Source organism: Scomber japonicus, chromosome 2, assembly GCF_027409825.1.
Source record: "Scomber japonicus isolate fScoJap1 chromosome 2, fScoJap1.pri, whole genome shotgun sequence".
Lineage (NCBI taxonomy): Eukaryota > Metazoa > Chordata > Actinopteri > Scombriformes > Scombridae > Scomber > Scomber japonicus.
In genome coordinates this window covers 10,088,242-10,106,974 of record NC_070579.1, presented here as the reverse complement: position 1 = coordinate 10,106,974, position 18,733 = coordinate 10,088,242, and the positions used below count along the sequence as shown (strand labels likewise).

Below are 18,733 nucleotides of genomic sequence, written 5' to 3'. Positions count from 1 at the left end.
CATACTTATGAAGATCTGCCAGGTCAGTTCTGCTAGATGCCACTAAATTAAACACACTGCACCTTTAAAGCAGTAAGCACCATTTTGCACATATTTTGACATTTGATACTCAGATACAATTACCACCTACATATTACTTGGAAAAAGAGTAAATGCATTGCAGTAAATGATTACTGCAAAGTTACAGTAAACTCAGGCAATGAACAAAGTCAAGTCGCTTATAAAAATAACTTCCAAAGCTGTTCTCAAGTACAAAGACCAATTGATGGACATGTGATTTAAAATAAAAAGGACCTGAAACTTCTCGACTTCCTGTTTTGGCTAAAAACTGGGTTTTTATATGTTCCCCTTCATAAATGTTTTAAATGCTAGACAGAAAGGACTCAACCGAAGTCTTCTGCTCTGCCGTTCAAGCCTTTGGGAGTAGCCGTCCTGTCCTGACCCTAAACAGTGAGTGTTTTGATCTGATAAAGAAATTATTTCTGTTATCTTGCTGTAAACATGAGTTTCTCTGGCACGTTGCCAGAGATAGGCTGACCGGCAGGGGAACTACACGTCCAAAAATATCCCCAATGTGTCCACTTTTGGTGTACGCTCTTAAAATACAATTTTCATAATAAAAAAAACGTATTACACAATATATAAAAATCAAATTTAACTACAAAATCAGTCAAAATCTTTGACTTAATCTGATAAAAAAAAACCCAAATCTAATCACTTTTTATGGAGAGTTACAACTATTTCAATGAGGAGAGCAGCAAAGCCTGATGAGTTTTTACTTAAAACATAAAGAAATATAGTATTATTCATCTTGTTCATGGTGTTTTGGCTGTATGTTATTCTCAGTGTTAATAGGTATCCTGCTTACTGATTATTGAATGCTTAGCTGAGTTTTTACATCAAGAAATAATGTTGAAACAAAGTGATTGTGAATATGAATTAGGGTGTTGTAGAATATTTTCCTGAAGGAGGACAAACTGCATTGTGCTGAATCAAAGTCTGTATGCTGTCTACCTCCTTCAAAGACGCTACCAGCATTGCTACCAACATCAGGATAAAGTTTGATGGGGTTGATGTGCTTCTTCATTTTAATATTAAGACAAGGAGACAAATGCTTTCAAGACAAACACAAACATCCATCTAGCTCCTAATTGCTTAACCTGATGACGCGTCACTGAATCAAATCTGGAAATCTAATTATCAATAAATATGGATATGCTGCTGCTTGATAACTTAATTTAGTGAACTTTATTTAAACAAATGACAGTTCATGGTGGTCAGCCTGGATAACAGCTCAATGTTTAGTGGGGTTTTTTTGTTGCTGCAATTATATGATCTACCACTTGGGGGCTCTAACGTCCAATATTTGCAAATTGCACATTTGAAGGGCTGAACTTGTGACACTGTAGCTGGGGTTCATGTTAAGTGTAGGCAGCTAATCCACTATGGTAAAGGTTAGAGAGGGTTAGTGGCTTTGGTTAAGTATTGAAAAGGACATGTTCTGTCTAATGCTCTAGATATCTTTGGACTCAGCTAGGCTAGCTGTTTCCCTCTGCTTCCACTCTTTATGCTAAGCTAACAGGCTTCATATTTACTGTATTGCTTTTCTTATCTTAACTTTTAGCAAGACAGGCAATTAACATATTTCACAAAAGTTTAAACAGCAAGTCTAAAAAAGGAAAAAACATGAAGTAAGGAGAAATCGAAGCATGAAGTTGAGTCTGGGGCGTGTTTTAAGTAAGTTCCCCTTTAGACATGACATAAAATACCCCCATTCTCTGAAACTGAAAAGCCCAGAATCTATGAATATGCAAATGAACTTTTTCTTTTCTTTTCTTTCTGCAAGTAAAATAAGGGCTGCATTTTAAAAAGAATAATGTGCATCTTAAATATAAAGTGGACTGATCATATTGGGCTCTTAGATCATTCCTATTTTCTGTGCCTTTGAGTGGGAATGTTTGCTCCAGAGATTTGTGCTTTGTCTGTAGCGATACTTCACAGTCTCCATGGTTTTGGAGCATATGAGGCAAACTGATTTTGGACTGCCTGTGGAAGTATTTGCTCCTTTTTACATGCTTAACTACAGTCATTGTGTATTGGGCTCTGAGTGCTTCCTGAACACAGGCCAACCATGCACCTGAACGCCTCTTGTGTGGTCCCTACTGATCTGCTAAACGTGCTGTTAATGCTATCTGCACAGAGAGTCTAGAAACAGGGTCAGAGCATCTATTCTTATTTAAAATGTCTGTTTTCACTCTCTGCACTTCTCTCTTTAGAGCACTTTTCTCAGACTTGTGCAATAGTTTGTTTCTGACATGCAGGAGTCAGTCTGGCCTGCCCAGCTCACTGATCACTGGTGCATACAAACTTTAATAACATTACATGTCAATCACGTGTTCAATTTGCACCAAGTTTGACACAACAGTCCCCTTTATCCTCAGCCATACACCTGCCAAATGTGGAGTTGATTGGATTAACGGTTCAAGAGACACACACAGACACACACACATACACACACACACACACACAGACATACACACACACAGACAGACAGACAGACAGACATACACACACACACAACTTAGTGAAACTCTAAAGTGTTAAATGTAAACAACACCAGAACGGCAGTAAAACAGGAATAGAAAGTGAAAAAAGCAGGCCAGAAATGAAAAAGCCGACATATGCAGGGGTTTTCACCCCGTTGTTTCATAGTTCTTCTTGGATGGTGGGTAACACCATGATACTACTGACAGCGAAACCACATAACCACAGTTTTTTTTTCTGTGCCGAGAAAAATTTCCAGCACGTCACATAATCACATTTGAGAGGGAGAACAAAACTTCAGTAGTTCCCATACCGATAGATCAGTTCAGACAGCACACTAATCAATCATTTTGACTCTTAGTTATGACAAACTGTCACCAAAGTGGAAGAGCTCTTCACAGAACGACATCGGGCAGGTAAGTTTACATAGACATTTCGTATTCATTTTGTGACGTTGAGCGAACGTATTTTTCTAAGGACTGAATGAATGAGTCTGTGGTGGAAAATGATGCTCCAGCTGAAGCGATAATGGCGATAGACCAGATGATAGAGTGCAGTTTGGTTTGTTCATGAGGTGCTGCTGAAGATAAGCCAGATAAGAAGCGGTTTTAGTCCTGGTCTGTGTGTAAATGTCACAGTGATGATGTAATGATGAATGATGTTGTTGTTTTTTTAAATTTATACCAAGAAATAATTAGTAAATAATATATAAGAAATAATTGAGTAAAGTCATTATAATAATGAATGAGGAAGGTCCACTTCCTTTGCTTAAGGTCTTCCAATGAAACATGACAATAGCAGTAAATGCTTGGTAATGGGGGTGTGTAATACAAGTGCTGAGTTTAGTAAGTGTTCATAAATGCAAATATAACACTGTGGTGCATTTTAGCCCATCATAACAAATATTCAACATTGTAAAGATAATACTATGTTAACACTGGAGACACTGACATACCTGTGAACTTGGTATAATGATTATCTCCCGTAATCATTTAAAACCATCTACTTTAATATTTTTTTGAATGATTACTACTGAAGGTGTTTCTAATGCTGTCAGATAATGTGACATACTAAGTAGTCATACGAGAAAATGAGGACGTGAGCAAGAATGTAAAGAGAAATGCTGATAAGTGGGGGAAGACAGGGTGTTTGAGAGCGAGAAATGATGCATCTACGTGGTAGGGTGAGAGGAAGTGGAGGAAGTGAGACAGAGGGAAAAGCAAATAGTGTGGGCGCGAGTGATAGCGAGAGAGAGAGAGAGAGAGAGAGAGAGAGAGAGACCCAAGTAACTTTTAATGGTGTATGAAAAAGGCCACATCAATAGATCGTACATGCTTTTTTCGCCTATTAAAACTTCTGCTCACCCAATTCACAAAAACACAACGGAGCCTACAGCTACACAAGCTGCTGAACTGAGGCTGAACTTTTAACTAAATTCTAGCAACATGCTTACAACATTACATACATACATTGACCTAAAAAGTTTAACCTGATGATTGGGCCATACAATAGTTTAGGTTATCATTTAAGTGATTGTTACACATTATGTAGGGACTAGGAATGTATGTACCGAATTTCATGGCAATGCATCTGATAATCTCACAAAAACAATGTTGACCTGTTGGTGGCTATGCAGACAGGGGATCACCACAGTATGCAGTTTGACACTCTGCTTATCAGTCATGCCAGTGCTGCTGTTTCAGGTTATGCTTCTGACTCCCACATGCTACATGCTGTTGTTGCAGGTTATGCTAATTTCTCCCACCATCATCCGGCTTTGATTTTATTTCCATTGTCCATTATGTCTAGTCCATATTCAGTAAAAGATCCTGCAGTGCCACCTAGCATTATGTTACATACTAAAGGTAGCAGTAGCAATGGTCCATAAACATCCATAAGGGCTATCTCATTATTCTTTTTTCATGAATGAGCTAAATGGAGCTAGTTTGCCACTGTCCACCTGTCTTATCTTATAGCAGGATACAAGATAAGGGAATATGTAATACGTATACTGACCCTTCTCATTTGTTAACTTGCTGACAAATAAATTAACGACATGTGCCTGCATGCAACCACAGTCAACTCATGTGGTGACGGCTGAGTCAAAAAGACCCCAACCTAGCAGAGTAACACTTTTACTGTAGATGACCCATTTTAGCATTTACAAGCAGCACATTCAGTACGTGGTCACACTATGATGTGGTTGTAAGAAAATATAAATGTTCATAACTAAACCTGTCAGCATCTAGAGCTCCTCTTGGGGGCATTCATTAGTGGAGGTAGGTGTCTAAACCATTATAATGAATGATTATATAGTAAAATACAGTTGTAATAATATGAAATCTGTCTTCAGAGGAGTTATAATTGATGACAAACACTTAAAAATGTGTATATACTGCTTATAAATGCTAAATATGGTTATTTAAAGTTAATTGTTTAAGAGTTAGAACTTCACAAGTAGGAGTTAAATTAAAAGAAATGTTCTTATCATACAAGAAATTAGCTATCTCATCTTGCATGCCAACAAGTCTGACCACACGGCATCTCTTAGAAACTGTGGTGTTAGTCATCTTTAGACCAGTAAAGGTTATACGTGAGAATGCAAAAAAGGAAGAGCGGATGTGCTGGATTCAAGTGTTTGATTCTCTTTTCTGGGTGGAAACAGAAGTAGCTTTCGGGGAAGAGAAGGTTAGGAAGTGGTTTGCGTGTGTTACGTGCGTGTGTAGTTTGAGGGTTTTTTTTTTCCTGTGCTTGTGTCTCTGCGAAACAGAGAGAGGAAAGTAGGAAAAAAAGAGAGACAAAGTGTGTCCGCTGTTTCATTTCACCGTTGGAGACAGTTAGGGGAAAGCCAAATGTCAAAAGAAAACAGATAGAGTGATAAAATGTAGAAGACAGTGGCTAAGAAGTGAGACTGAATAGAGCTCTTGATTTGTCGATGTGATTTAAATAGCTGCTTTCCCAGGGAGGTTTTTCCCATGTGGCTGACTGAATTAAGTCACTTGAATTCCCCATGTTCACTTGTGGGAAATGCTGGATTATGTTAAACTGGGATAGTTGCTGGACAGTACAGCAGACAGTATTTCTATTTTTTGAAATTTCTGGTATTAAGTTGAAGTTTGTTACATCATTGTCATGATGACCTCAGCCTTGATCTGACACAATCAAAGAGGACTTGACATGAGAGGACCAGAGTCTCATCAGTCCAATAATGTTGAGTTTATGAACTGTATCCACCTGAAAATCAGCATTCAGAATCATAACACAGAAAGTGTCCTCAACCAGGGATCTGCCACCTTGAAATTGCATTAAAGAGACACTCTTCCCACCCAAGGCTGGATTAGTACCCCCAGGGACCCCTGAGCACTGACCCCCCACCTGGCCTACCCGATGTTACCCATCCTGGCCATTAAAATCCATCTTAATTGTTTTGAGCTTTCAGTCAACCTGACATGTCAAATCACAAATCTGTTGGTCAAAAGCTAAATAAGAAGTTGAGCTGAGCTGGGAGCGGGTGTACCTACCCTTCAATAATACTTCCATTTCACTCACAAGTCATCTCAGGGCAGCATATGGCTCACGATGATGGTAATATTAGTGTTCACTGAAAATCGCCCAAGCAGACAGTACAACAGTTATGACTGATACATGTGAATGAGTGTACAACAATGCCATCCTGAGATACACACAGCACAGCTGAATTCAGGTTTCAAAATCAGATGGACTAAGTGAGGTAGGCAACAGTCAGGACAATGGTTAGTCAGTAGATTATAACATACATGATGTTCACTCAGTCAGCATTTCATGTAACATACGTGGTGTCATGGTCAGCAGATTATGACACACACATACATCTAATCATATGACATAGTTGCTCATTTGTGTCAGAGTAGATGATTAATAAGAATTCCCATTACAGAGTATAAAAAGAGAGGGAAAATGAATCAGCTGATTCACGATGATCTGAGGAGAGGATGATACTGCATGATCCGTGCAGACTTCACACACACACGTCGGACTTGAATATAAGGGATGTTGTATGGGGATGTTTGCAGTCCCAAATGAGTTAAAGAGAGCTTGAGTTTATGACAACTTGTAGAGAACATAACTGCTCTCCACTGATGTAACTGTGTGTGCGTAAAGTGTTCAGAGCTGACAGCGGGCCAATGGCTGCCGAACACGTTCAATTCTGAATAAGTGAGATAAAACTCTGAGGAAGACTTACACAGCCAGCAGGCTAACCAGAGTTACATCAGATGATTTACTGGGAATATTACAGCAATGTGAATTGCGCAGTGTTTTCATGCGCAATCTGCTCCGTTTAATTTCACTGGACATGGTTAATTTCCTTCTATCCCCTGCGTACTTACCCAGATTGCCCGTGTGGTAGATCTGGGCCAGGGAACGGATGTGTCATCTCACTAAAATTAAGCTAGAATTACCTAAAATCAATCTTCCTCCTCTCCTCCTCTCCTCCTCTCTCCATGCATCCAGAGTGGGCTGGACTATGACGCAGGAGAGAGGGTGGAAGGGTGCAGTTTAAGAGGATTGGGAAGCACAGACTTCCCTCTCTCCATTCAGCAGTTAGATGAGCTGAGCTGCGGAAAAGTTTTGGAGCCGTTTGTCAGATGCTTTTGTCAGTAAACTAGCAATATTCTCAAATGATGTTGCTACCTCCACTTTTTGGGGGCATGACAGGTACAGAGCAGTGTTTTATTTCTAGCAGCTTTGATGGACATGACTTGGATATATCTTTAATAGACTGGATGGATATACAGGACATGGAAATGCAGCTGATCGTAGCTACCTCCTCTTTCCACTACTTCAGACACCTGAGAGAGCTGTCCTCCCAGCGCAACATCAGCACTGCTGAAATAGCTGCATGTATACGTGCGCTTGAGTCTGAGTTCAGACAATTTGGGGGCATGACGAGGTACGGCTGTATCTTTAATAGACTGGATGGATATACAGGACATGGAAATGCAGCTGATCGAGCTGAAGAGTTCAACACTGTGGGCGTTTGTTTGTTTGCAGATTCCGAAAAGCAGAAACCACAGCAGTTTAAGCAGAGGTGGGAAGTAACGGAGTATTTGTACTTGGTGACTGTCAGAGCTACTTTCCTCTCCCATTAACCAACTACCGACCCTTCAGATTTATCTGGTGACCCCTTGGATGGAACTGACCCCTAGGTTGGGAACCACTGGACTAAACCATAGTATATAAAGTAGTGTAAACTATCTCCACCTCCAGTAGCTACAACAGTAACATGCTGCTCTAACACTGTTGCTTCATTATTAATAATCTAATGATGTCATACCTCAGAGGGGCCAAACCACTACTCCTATGTAATTGTGTATTTCTACATTTACTGAAGTATCTGCATACTTCTTTCACCACTTCTTGTTTGATCATGGGTTTTAACCTTTTGACTTTTATAAGCATCACAGAGCCAGAACCAGAACTTGATACATGGCATTTGACTTTAAGAGGATCTATCAGCTCAGCTATCAGATGAGCTTCCCTTTTCTCAGCTTTTTTTAAACAGGTGTGAACTCTTATCGGGCGTTTTTCAGAAATAGTAAAGAGGTGTGAGTGATGCAAGCGATTTCTCTCTGATAACAGTCACCATTAGCTGTTTCCTATAAAGCACACGTGAGAACATTTACTTCTTCTTTTACATCTTTTATGGTGAAGATAAGTAAGAATGATTATGTTTTAAAGTCACCAACCGAAATCTAATTAATGCTATTTTACAAACAAGAAGAGTAGGTAGCAGGAAGTGCATATCAGAATAGTGGAAAAAAACAACCTGACCTTTATTAAACCGCACTAACAGGTGACCGGGGAGTCAAGAGGAACGGAAATGGAAAATTTTAAAAAAAACAACATATATTTTGAAATGGTATGTGCATGCTGCAAAAAAGAAAAGATTGCATTAACAGATATTTTATCTTATGGATATAAAATGTTTAAAAAGTGTGGAAGTGTGAAAGGGGATATAGGATATTGCACAGTTGTTGTTAGTGTGCAGACTGAAAGTTAGTTTTTGTATGTGGGGCTGTGGGTGTTTGTGTTCGACTTATAGTGGGCTGTAATAACCACATACCGCGAATCCTACCTGAAGCATGAGTTGAAACATGAACACTTTCATTTACTTTTTCATCCTGTTTACACCCGAGTTTAAATGTCAATGTGGTTCAGATGCAAAAGCAGTCACTTTTCAATATGTGACAAACGTGGGTTTTCCAAAAAAAAGAGCAAAAATGTTTTTTAAAGAAAGAGAAGAGAGACACATCACATTGAAGATGTAGAATGCCATGAAATGACAGGGAAGTAAATGAAGGTTAACAATTAACCTGCATGGGGTATAAAGACTGTAGCAGCAACAGTGAATTGACCAATATCCATCTCCATTAAGACAGAGTTGTGTATTTTTTTAATTTTAGTAGTGGACTAATACTCAGAAACAGCATGGTACAAGTATTGAATGCATGTGGCAATACCTTCTAGTGTATAGTTATTCATTAGTCAAAGGAAGACAGGAGAGGAAATTGCTCTGAAGTGCTCAACCGCAAACGAAAAGAACGAAAAAAAGAAGAAGTGTGATGTAAAGACAGCTTCAAATTTTCACACCCAGTTGTATAGGAGCGGCGTGGTTAGGGAGTGGGCTGGATTCAAATCGAGAAGACATAAAAGGCTGATCGAGACTTGTGATTACATTTCTTAGTACTGACCTTTATAGACAGCAGACAGTATTCTCTATCTAATATCTTTGCGGGTTGACGGTTATAAGAGAGGAAAACCTGATGTGTGATGTTCTTTCACAGGACATTAAATGGACTGAAACCAACACTTTGAAGCAGATCCTGCACAGCTTCATCAACAGGTAAGACACTAAAGCAAAGGCATTGAGCTCATCTATCATGTTTGTTTCACAGATTAAGTCTGTTCATATCTAGTTCAGTGAGGTGGAATACATGTAGTAAACTGGCATCAGGTGGTCAAAGAGGATGTGATACCTGACAGACAAACAGCTGCTTTGATTAAATACTTGTTTTTGGTTGTTTTTTTTAATGTTAATGAAAAGTTGGTAATTGGTAAGATAAGATGCATTTTTCCAAGACACATTATCAAAAATGTTTTACTGAAAGTTGTTCAGTTTCTCCAAGTCATTTAGTTTGCAGAAGCAGCTCAACCACCCACAACTACTGAATTAGGCTGTTTGTGGTTGAATAACAGCGGGAACACTGCTGGTACTCTTTTTTTTTTTTTTTTTTTTACTTGTCATAACTAAAAATCATTACAAGAGAAATAGGACCAGCTGCTACAAAAATGTCAGACTAAAGTATAGCACATGACAAAAGATAAAGTACTACCAACAATCCATATACTAAGGGACCCACCTCACCCAGGACACTTTGAGCTGCTGCCCTCAGGCAAACACTACAGGACATTGAGAGTACGCACTAATAGATTACAAAACAGCTTTTACGCTAAAGCCATTAATGCACTAAACTACACTAAATAATTGCTGACAAGAAAGACTTTCTAGGAACAAGTGCCCATGTTGGTTTTAAACATGAATCAGCTACACTGCGGTGGCTGGACATGGGTGGAGGGGCAAACCTGATTCCATGAATTGAGGAAGTTGCTTAGCATCACAGTGTTTGTTTGTTTTGTTTTTGCATCACACTGAGACATAGTTCAGAATAAAAATGCTAATGAAGTTCTGCTTTTGCAAATGACATAAGTAAGGGAATTTTTTCAGGGTGTGAAGGAGAGAAAGAGCCCTGGCCCCGATGGCATCGGAGGCTGCATACTTAAAAACTGTGCAGCACAGTTGGCTGATATATTTTGTTTTATTTCATTTTATGTTTTATGGTCACTGTCTCTCCATAGGATCACCAGTCTGTGGAAAGACTCTATAATTGTACCTATGCCTAAGAACAGAGATCCACATTCACTAAATGATTTCAGGCCAGTGGCACTTACCAGTCTAGTAATGACATAATTTGAAAAAATTGTGAAAAGTGAGTTTCTAAATGTTGTCCAAGATCAGTTAGATCCTCTCCAATTTACTTATAGGCAAGGCAGGGCAGTTGACGATGCACTTTACAATTTTAACTCATCTTGAAACTGCAAAAACAGCTGTGCGCTTGGTTTTTATTGACTTCTCCTCAGCTTTTAATTGTATTCAGCCCCACATTGCACATTAATCCAGGACAGATTTGTTGGCTTTTGGATTTTTTAACACTTCGCAAATCTGTTTTAACTTTTACTTTTATTAGCTGCTTTGGCCTTCTTAATGTTAAAGACAAAAACCTACTTCTGGGTATTACAAAGCGAGAGTTTTAAGCAAGACCCGGACAATCCTTGCTGAGCTGTTGATGAGTCTTAAAACCTAGAGTTGGTAGTGATGGTATAACCCCCTCCCTACCACCAAAAAGCAAAACAACAAAAAAACATATGGAACATCAATGTATGCCAAGAATCTTGAGATCTGAGATATTGATACACTTTCAGAAGTCTTTTCAACTGCCTCAAATGTTTAAAGATCCCAAAAGCTCCAGTATCATTTTTTGCCTTCAGTTGATTTTTGTTCCAGCACCTGTGAAAGTTTTTAGATGTGCGTACCCTACACACTGTCCTGTCTGGTGAAGGGTCCCTGTGTCAAAAACCAGTTTGAAGAACAATCTTCTTATCAGACAACAATCTAGATACTGGACGATACTGCAAAACCACCAGATTATGTTCACTGACAACATTTTTTTTGCTTCCCGCACATAGAAACTACAGTAGGGTAAGATAAATTAGATTAAAAATAATCATATGTTGAAGGAATAAAATTACATGTCGGGCTGCTCATGACCTTTTAAACCTGAAGTAGTAGGGGACTTCCTCACAAAGTATCAACTTATCACTGCATCACACTGGTATTTTCCACATTTTGCAAAATAATCTGGCCTATTCTAACAGGTGTCCCTTACCAAACAAAGTAAACTGCACCAGAATAGGATGTGAAACACTTCTGTTTCTGTTTTCCGATCACCTGTTGATGTCACAACTGTCTCTTAGTATGTTTGTGGTCAGGTTTATTTGGCTTTGTGCATGTGTGTTACCAGATGCACAAACAAACTGACATACATATAAAGTAAAGAAAGTAAAGAAGTAATGGCATTGTATGTGCCATTTGCCTCTGCCACTTATCAGCAGATATCTCTTTTTATCTACACAGGATGAGAAGAAGGAGGAAGCAGTGACTTACACCTTGAAGAAAGTATCAAACCACATCTCCTAGTCGATTGCAAGAACCCAGATGACACATTAAATGGAGAGAAATAAGAAAATCCCCCTGACTCTTCTGCTTGCTCTGCTTCTAGTCTGTGCTGTCAGACCGGATGACGGTTGCAAGGCACAACTGAAGAGTTAGTAACACTAATAATAATTTGATTTATGACAGTAATTATGTTTAATTTGACAATCGTTTGTTACACAAGACTGAACACAAAATAACAGTCACTCTTGGCTTCTCATCTCCATTATTTCTCATAGGTCTCACCTGCTACAATGACTACAATAGTAACATCACTTGTGTGTGGGACAGCACAGATGTGCCTAATCTCGCAGACAATGTGTGCGAAATACACGCCAAAAGGGTGGATGGTCGTTCAGTGTAAGGATGAGAGTTACAAAAAAGAAAAAGTGTACAGTCATGTATTTTAAATGTATGTAATTAATTATAAATTACATGTGTCATTACAGTTCCACTATTTACAGCAATTCTTGTACGTTGGAGCCCATTGATGTCTCCAAACCAGCACTGAAGAGTTGCTCCGTGATCTTCAATAAAACTGCCACTGTGAGTCTGAGAAGCTTAGTGACCAAACATTATTACTATATTATTACTATAGCCCACTTACATAAAAAAGAAAAAAAAATATATTTTGAATATCTGTGCATAACCCTGCATGGGATGTATGAATGTGTGTGAATGGGTGAATGAGACATGTAGTGTAAAAGCGCTTTGAGTGGTCATAACGACTAGAAAAGCACTATATGTACAGTGCATATGTATACTATAAGTACAATCCATTTACCACTGGAAAATACAGGAATAGTTCATTTTAAGATATTTGCTTATTGGCTTTGTTTTCCAATCTCATGTATCTCCATTAAATATGAAGCTATAGCAAGTAAACAGTTAGCTTAGTGTAAGGGCTAAAAGGTCCAATACCAAGAGTCCAATATAAAGAGTCCAATAACAAAATGGGTGCAGATTAAAGTAAAACACTAGTTAATTTAGATCTTATTTTGTTTTGTATTGTTGTCTTATTAATGTGTTCTAAGAGCAACGTTTTTTTATTTTCAGTTTTACAGTTCCCATGTGTTGTCCATTAATCTGATCTGTAACCCTGTGAAGCAATGTTGGACGATGAGCTACAAGCCATCTAGTCACAGTGAGTACAATAAAGTATATTGCCTCTTTGTGATATTACCTTGTGAGCTATTCATCACGACCTTAAACACACTCTCTGTATGTGTTTGTCATATTGCAGTAAAGTTGATTCCACCAGAAGCACCAAAAGTCAATTTTACCAGCGTTTCCTGGATAGCCCACGATCCAAATAAAACGAGACTCAAAAGATTCAACACCCAAATGCAGTGGAGACAAAACGATCAGCCATGGAGTGTGTGTACATATTTTATTTTTATGTGACTGCATGACTGGTATGTTGTCAGAGATGAGTGCAAGTGTTGTGGAGAGATCATGGCAGTGAATGTATACAAATGATTCACAAGACATGAAAACCAGCACAGTAAACATCCTAATATTTGCAGGCTGAAAGGACAGAGGGAAGGGATTGTAAGTCGGAGTGCGAGGCCGAGCTGGACCCAGACCTGTTGATAATAGGGGAGGAGTATGAGGCACGCGTCAGAGTGAAGTCTGATAAATATACGTCAGTCTGGAGTGAATGGAGCCCCACTGTAACTTGGGTTTCACGCGTTGGAAAACCTAAACCACCACAATCAGGTAAGGGTTACCAAATTTATAGAAAGCAAAGTGGTTTTGTTAAAAAACAATGTAGTCAGACGTAAGCGACAACTGCTGTGTTTAACTGCAAAGAGAAGAGGTGCATATTTTTAACTTTTGTCTGCTGCCCATGTAGCAAAGTGGAAGGTAGAGGTGAGGAGGTTGAAAGGTGTTGGGTTCGTTGTACGCCAGACTTTCAAGAAAGATAGCAGCGGTCTTGTCACAGACCTGTCATTTACTGAGTTTAGTTGCCTAACCCTGACCGTAATTTATTTATCATAGCTAATGGCAAATCCCTAACCTTACCCATACTGTAGTTGCAATGCTGCAGATACTGTTCATTGAACGTAATCTAGGGTTTAGTAGAATCATTTAATATTCTAGTCTGCCCATAGTGTTTTTCCCTTAGAGTCTGTAGTTTAGACTAGAGGTTCTCAACCTTGTTGGCTCGTGACTCCTTACAATGAAGCAATGCCTCCCCATTGACTCATAATTACCTTAGTGACCTTAGTAGAGATGGCTGGGCAGTTTAATCAAAGTGATTTTTCCCTTCTCAGATTGTTTAATTTAAGCCCCCATATACATGAAAGCGTAGAATACAATATTTCATGTCAAATTCAGCACTCAAGATCCGGATGACTAAAGAGAATTGCATAAATATCACAATTTGTTCTTCACACAGAGATACATGCCTAACCTCTTGGCTAATGTGATATGTCTGACTTGTCTTTACCAGGTGATCTCTGGATCGTCTTGGGTATGACTCTTGCAGTTGCAGGCTCCTTGCTTCTAACACTCGTATATTTTAAGACTGACAAAACCGCCTGGTAAGTAACCGCACCGGAGTAATATTCCAAGATGTTTATGTCTGTTTTGGTGCTAAACCGTGTTCAATTCTACCCTTCTGTGTTCAAGAGGAGTATATTGACAACTTTGCTTTAAGATGATGTTCTTTTGCCTTTTAGGGTTTACATAGTAGACAAGGTCAAACCACATGTGCCAGACCCAAGCAAGTCCTCCCTGATGAAAGACAAGGTGCGTTGAAATGTTGTTTTTCTCAGGGTTTGTTTCATCTCAATCAAGACATTGGGGACTTTTTAAAAATGTTTCAAAGTTTTGCAATATATGTTTAAATGTTAGTTATAAATGTGTTCATTGAGCAACATAAAAACAGTGTTAAATATTTCACAACATATTAAAGCAGAAATATTTTATACTTTCTGGCCACTTGGGGGCAGCAGAACAAGCTGTAAACAAAACATAGATGTTATTATGATTATACTGATTTTATTAGCAGATAATGGCCTATCTACATGTTTGGCTGACAAGGGGTATCTTACACATACATGGTGTATGTGTAAGAAGTCCTCTACATTAAACAACCACATAGATTATTTGGCCATGCACTTGTCTAATTTGGTTCTCCAAGCAGCAGTAATTGGCAGCACAACACCGTTACACACCACTGTTAAAAAATACTGATGTTTTATTATGAGATTACCAACTTTAGACAAAGATATCTGTCTCTTAAACTACTGGGTGTTTACCTCTGGTCTTAAGCTAGATGCAAACTTTGTCTGTCAGCTGTTTGGTGCTGGAAAAGAGAAGTCTGTGCTGCCCTAAATTTGCTAACCCAGTAACAACAACGAGCGAAAAAATACTTAGAAAATCAGCTTTGTCACTGTCAGCAACCCATTTCATATAACCTTACAATCATTTGAATACATTGTCAATACAATAATATTGATTAGTGCAGCTTTAATGAAAGAAAACACACCAGACCACATATCAAAATAAGACAGGGGAAAAACATGACACAAAAGCATGTTGTAGGAGTCAAATCGCCCACATAGGCTTTGAAAACCGACAGAAAAAATTAGTCATCACTGAAGTGACAGACATGTTATTTTTATATTCCAAAAGGTTGCAACTGTCTCATATACGACAACCATAGACACTCTGTATATGCCTATTTTTAGACTTTATGATAAACTCATAGTCCAGTGCAAATTTAAATTATTCTGTATTCATGTTTTATTTACTTCTCAACTTTTGACCCTTTATCCTCCAGAGTTGGCCGAGTCCTCAATTCACCAACAAATCCTTAAATTCCTTCTTGAAACCAGAGGAATTTGCCACAGTAGAGGTAGCCAATGTGGATGGTTTTGTGCCCTGCAGGCCAGACATGGCACTGCTCGAGAAGAAGAGGACCGAAAGCAGCTACGATTCAACCAATTCCAGTTTCTCCAACCCCAGTTACTCCCACCTTGATCCTCTTCCTCCTGTCACCTCTCTCACTGCGGGGAATCTGGCGCCCTGTCCGACTGATTCACCTTATGGGCCTGTTGGTAGTCATGGCAATGGTAACACTGCAGAACAGGATAGAGAGGTAGAAGAAAGTAGGAAAAACGAGGAGATTCTACAGCTGCTTACCAGACGCAGCAGCAACAGCAAGCCGATACCAGTCATTTTCGACTATAATAGGGTTGAGAAGCTCCAGGCTGAACGTGTCAGGCTCCAGAGTCTAGATTCAGGTATGTGCAGTGGGGAAGAGGTCAGTCAAGAGAGCCTGGAGGCAGATAGCATCAATATGACTGATAGCCATGATGAGGTACCACAAACCAAGGAGGAGAGGGAAGGAGACAATGGGCAAGATGAAGGTTTTCGGAAGTTATTTGGTAATAGCAGCGGAGGTATTGTTTGCAAAGGGTCCATTCAGGTCTGTTCTGGTTACGAACCAGTCCAGAAGCTGCAGGCTGAGAGCAATGAGCTCCTTAGCCTGGATTCAGGTGTGAGCAGTGGGGGCGAGGAGCAGCTGAGTCAAGAGGACAGCATGGAGGACATTGACAAGTCCACTGAATCTACGAGGTTCCCGTTTCCTCCTGCCTCTTGTGCTTTACCGTGCATGCTGCCATTTTCCACATCACTGCCTTTCAGGTTCTCTGGGCCACTTTTCAGTCCAGCTCAGCAACCTCTGCCATGTCACCTACTGGAAAGAATTGCTCTGATGTCAACTTCCAAGTCAGTGGAGCCCTCTGGAGATGGATATATGCCAGTGGCACAGAAACAGAGCTAAAACAGACAGAAATCTGTTCAGTAAGCCAAACAATTAATGTTCTACGATACAGTATCCCTGTAAATAAAGTATAAGGTCTTCTGTTAGATATATATACTATACAGATTACTGAATTGACACATCATATTATCCTTTAGTAGTAATAGTAGTAATAGTTTATTTTTGGATAGGGACAGTGCATATTGATGAACATAAATGTTAAACATCTCTGTACTGCATGTTTTCTGCCTGTGCGGAATTTGAGCAGGTATGGGGCGTGGTCTCTGTTCCTGAACTTTACTGTTATAAACCTTCATTGAATGAATGTATTCTTATTGTATTTATTATATTTAAACCAGATGTAGTATTGACCTATGTACTAGTTTCCTGATTGGCTAAAGTGAAGACATAAGTTTTTAGCTTCCTTTTAAAAATATTTAGTGAGCTGGCTTCACTGATATCCATTGGTCCTTAACTTTGGGGTGTAACTGACGAAGGCTGCATCTCCAATTTTCTTTCAGCTGTGGCTGGGAACGGCCAATAAACCTGCAGCAAATGGTTGCAGTGTTCTTGAAGGAAAATAGTTAAAAAGGCAGTTAGCAATGTAACCCATCTAGGGCTTTGAATGTAAGGAGGAGGATGTTAAAGGGAATTCTAAATGTTATAGAAAGCCAGTGCAGAGCAGCTAAAACTGGACTAATGTGCTCGCTCCTCTTGGTTCTGGTTAATAGCTGAGCTGCAGCGTTTTGAATGAGCTAAACAGAGGTGGCAAAAGTACTCACATTTTGTACTTAAGTAGAGCTACAGATACAGAATCTATAAAAAACTCTGCTAAAAGCAGAAGTACTGATTCAACTCTTTTACTCAGATAAAAGTAAGAATGTGCAGGCTTTAAAATGTAATTAAGTAAAAAAGTAAAAATATGTTTTTACTGTCAATGATACACAATACCTCTTTTAATAACTCAGTTTTCCTGTTTGTTAAAAAAATGAGGCACATGCCACATAACAGCAGCAGCATCCCTGTTTTGGCTGCAGGTTTATTTGATAGAGGGAGGTCCCCTCCCTTTATCAAATAAAGGTAAAAATGCAAAAATGTGCCTCCAAAAAATCGTAAAAAAAAAAAATCACTTTTTGCTACGAGCCAAAAAAAGCTGTTAAAACTGTCACAAACTGCTGTTATAATGGCCCTCTGTAAACTGTGTTTGTATGGAAGGAGTCTTCCTGCTGCTGTAATATTCCTGCATTGTCTGCATTGTCTGCTCACATTGTCGGGACTTTCATGGAGTGCACACACCAAAAGAAAAAACGTTTTTCTATAACTTATTTGCATGTCATGTCTTCTTTTTATAATGTGACCGAGGTTGAAACAAGTAAAAAGTACAAATACTTTGTTACTTCCCACCTCTGGACGTGAAGTTTAGATCTAAATCTATGATAATGCTGAAATAACCTCATATTTAACCTAGCAAGTTTATTGCTCCACATTATTAAACAACTTTTTTCTTTTTGTTGGGTCAACTCGAAGGATCTCAGTTTCGTCCTCATTTAACTTTCAGAAATTATTGCTCATGCATTTATTTAGATTAGGAGTTTTATAGCTGCTGACTTGCTCCATTTAATGTATGTTTTGAACCAGTTTAACACAAAGTCAAAAAGGCCACAGATTCTGAGGTCTTTGTAATATATATATATATTTGTAGTTCAAATATATGTATATTTTATTTTGCTCATTGTGTGAGAACTTTTTTTTTAACTTGTTTTTTATCATATTGTTTTTATCCAGTGTTGTTAGTGATGTGATAAAATAAGTCTGAGCTGATTGTTTTTTAAAGATGCGTATACTTGCAGATAATGATGAATTCTGCCTAAATGGTCCAGTGTGTGAATTTAGGGGGTCTTTCACATTTGATGTAGTTTCACAGTCACTGTAGGTTGTAGGTGGACTATGAGGGGAGGGGTATTCAGTTGGTCGCTTAATCACACTCACACATCCTTCTTCTGAAATGCCGACTTTTGACAAATATTCTCCCTGTGAGAGATCAGTGTAACCACTAATAGGAAAACAAGGATTCCACTAGATGTTGAAACACACACTGTGTAACA

At 38.9% G+C, this 18,733-nt stretch overlaps 1 long non-coding RNA gene across 1 annotated transcript; it reads left to right on the top strand.

Moving 5' to 3' along the window:
* The first annotated feature begins 435 nt into the window (after positions 1–435).
* On the top strand, positions 436–12,157 carry LOC128375218 (uncharacterized). The gene is made up of 4 exons (XR_008323073.1): positions 436–450; positions 9,369–9,427; positions 11,777–11,966; positions 12,094–12,157. It is a non-coding gene; the product is annotated as an uncharacterized LOC128375218 (long non-coding RNA).
* The last annotated feature ends 6,576 nt before the right edge of the window (positions 12,158–18,733 follow it).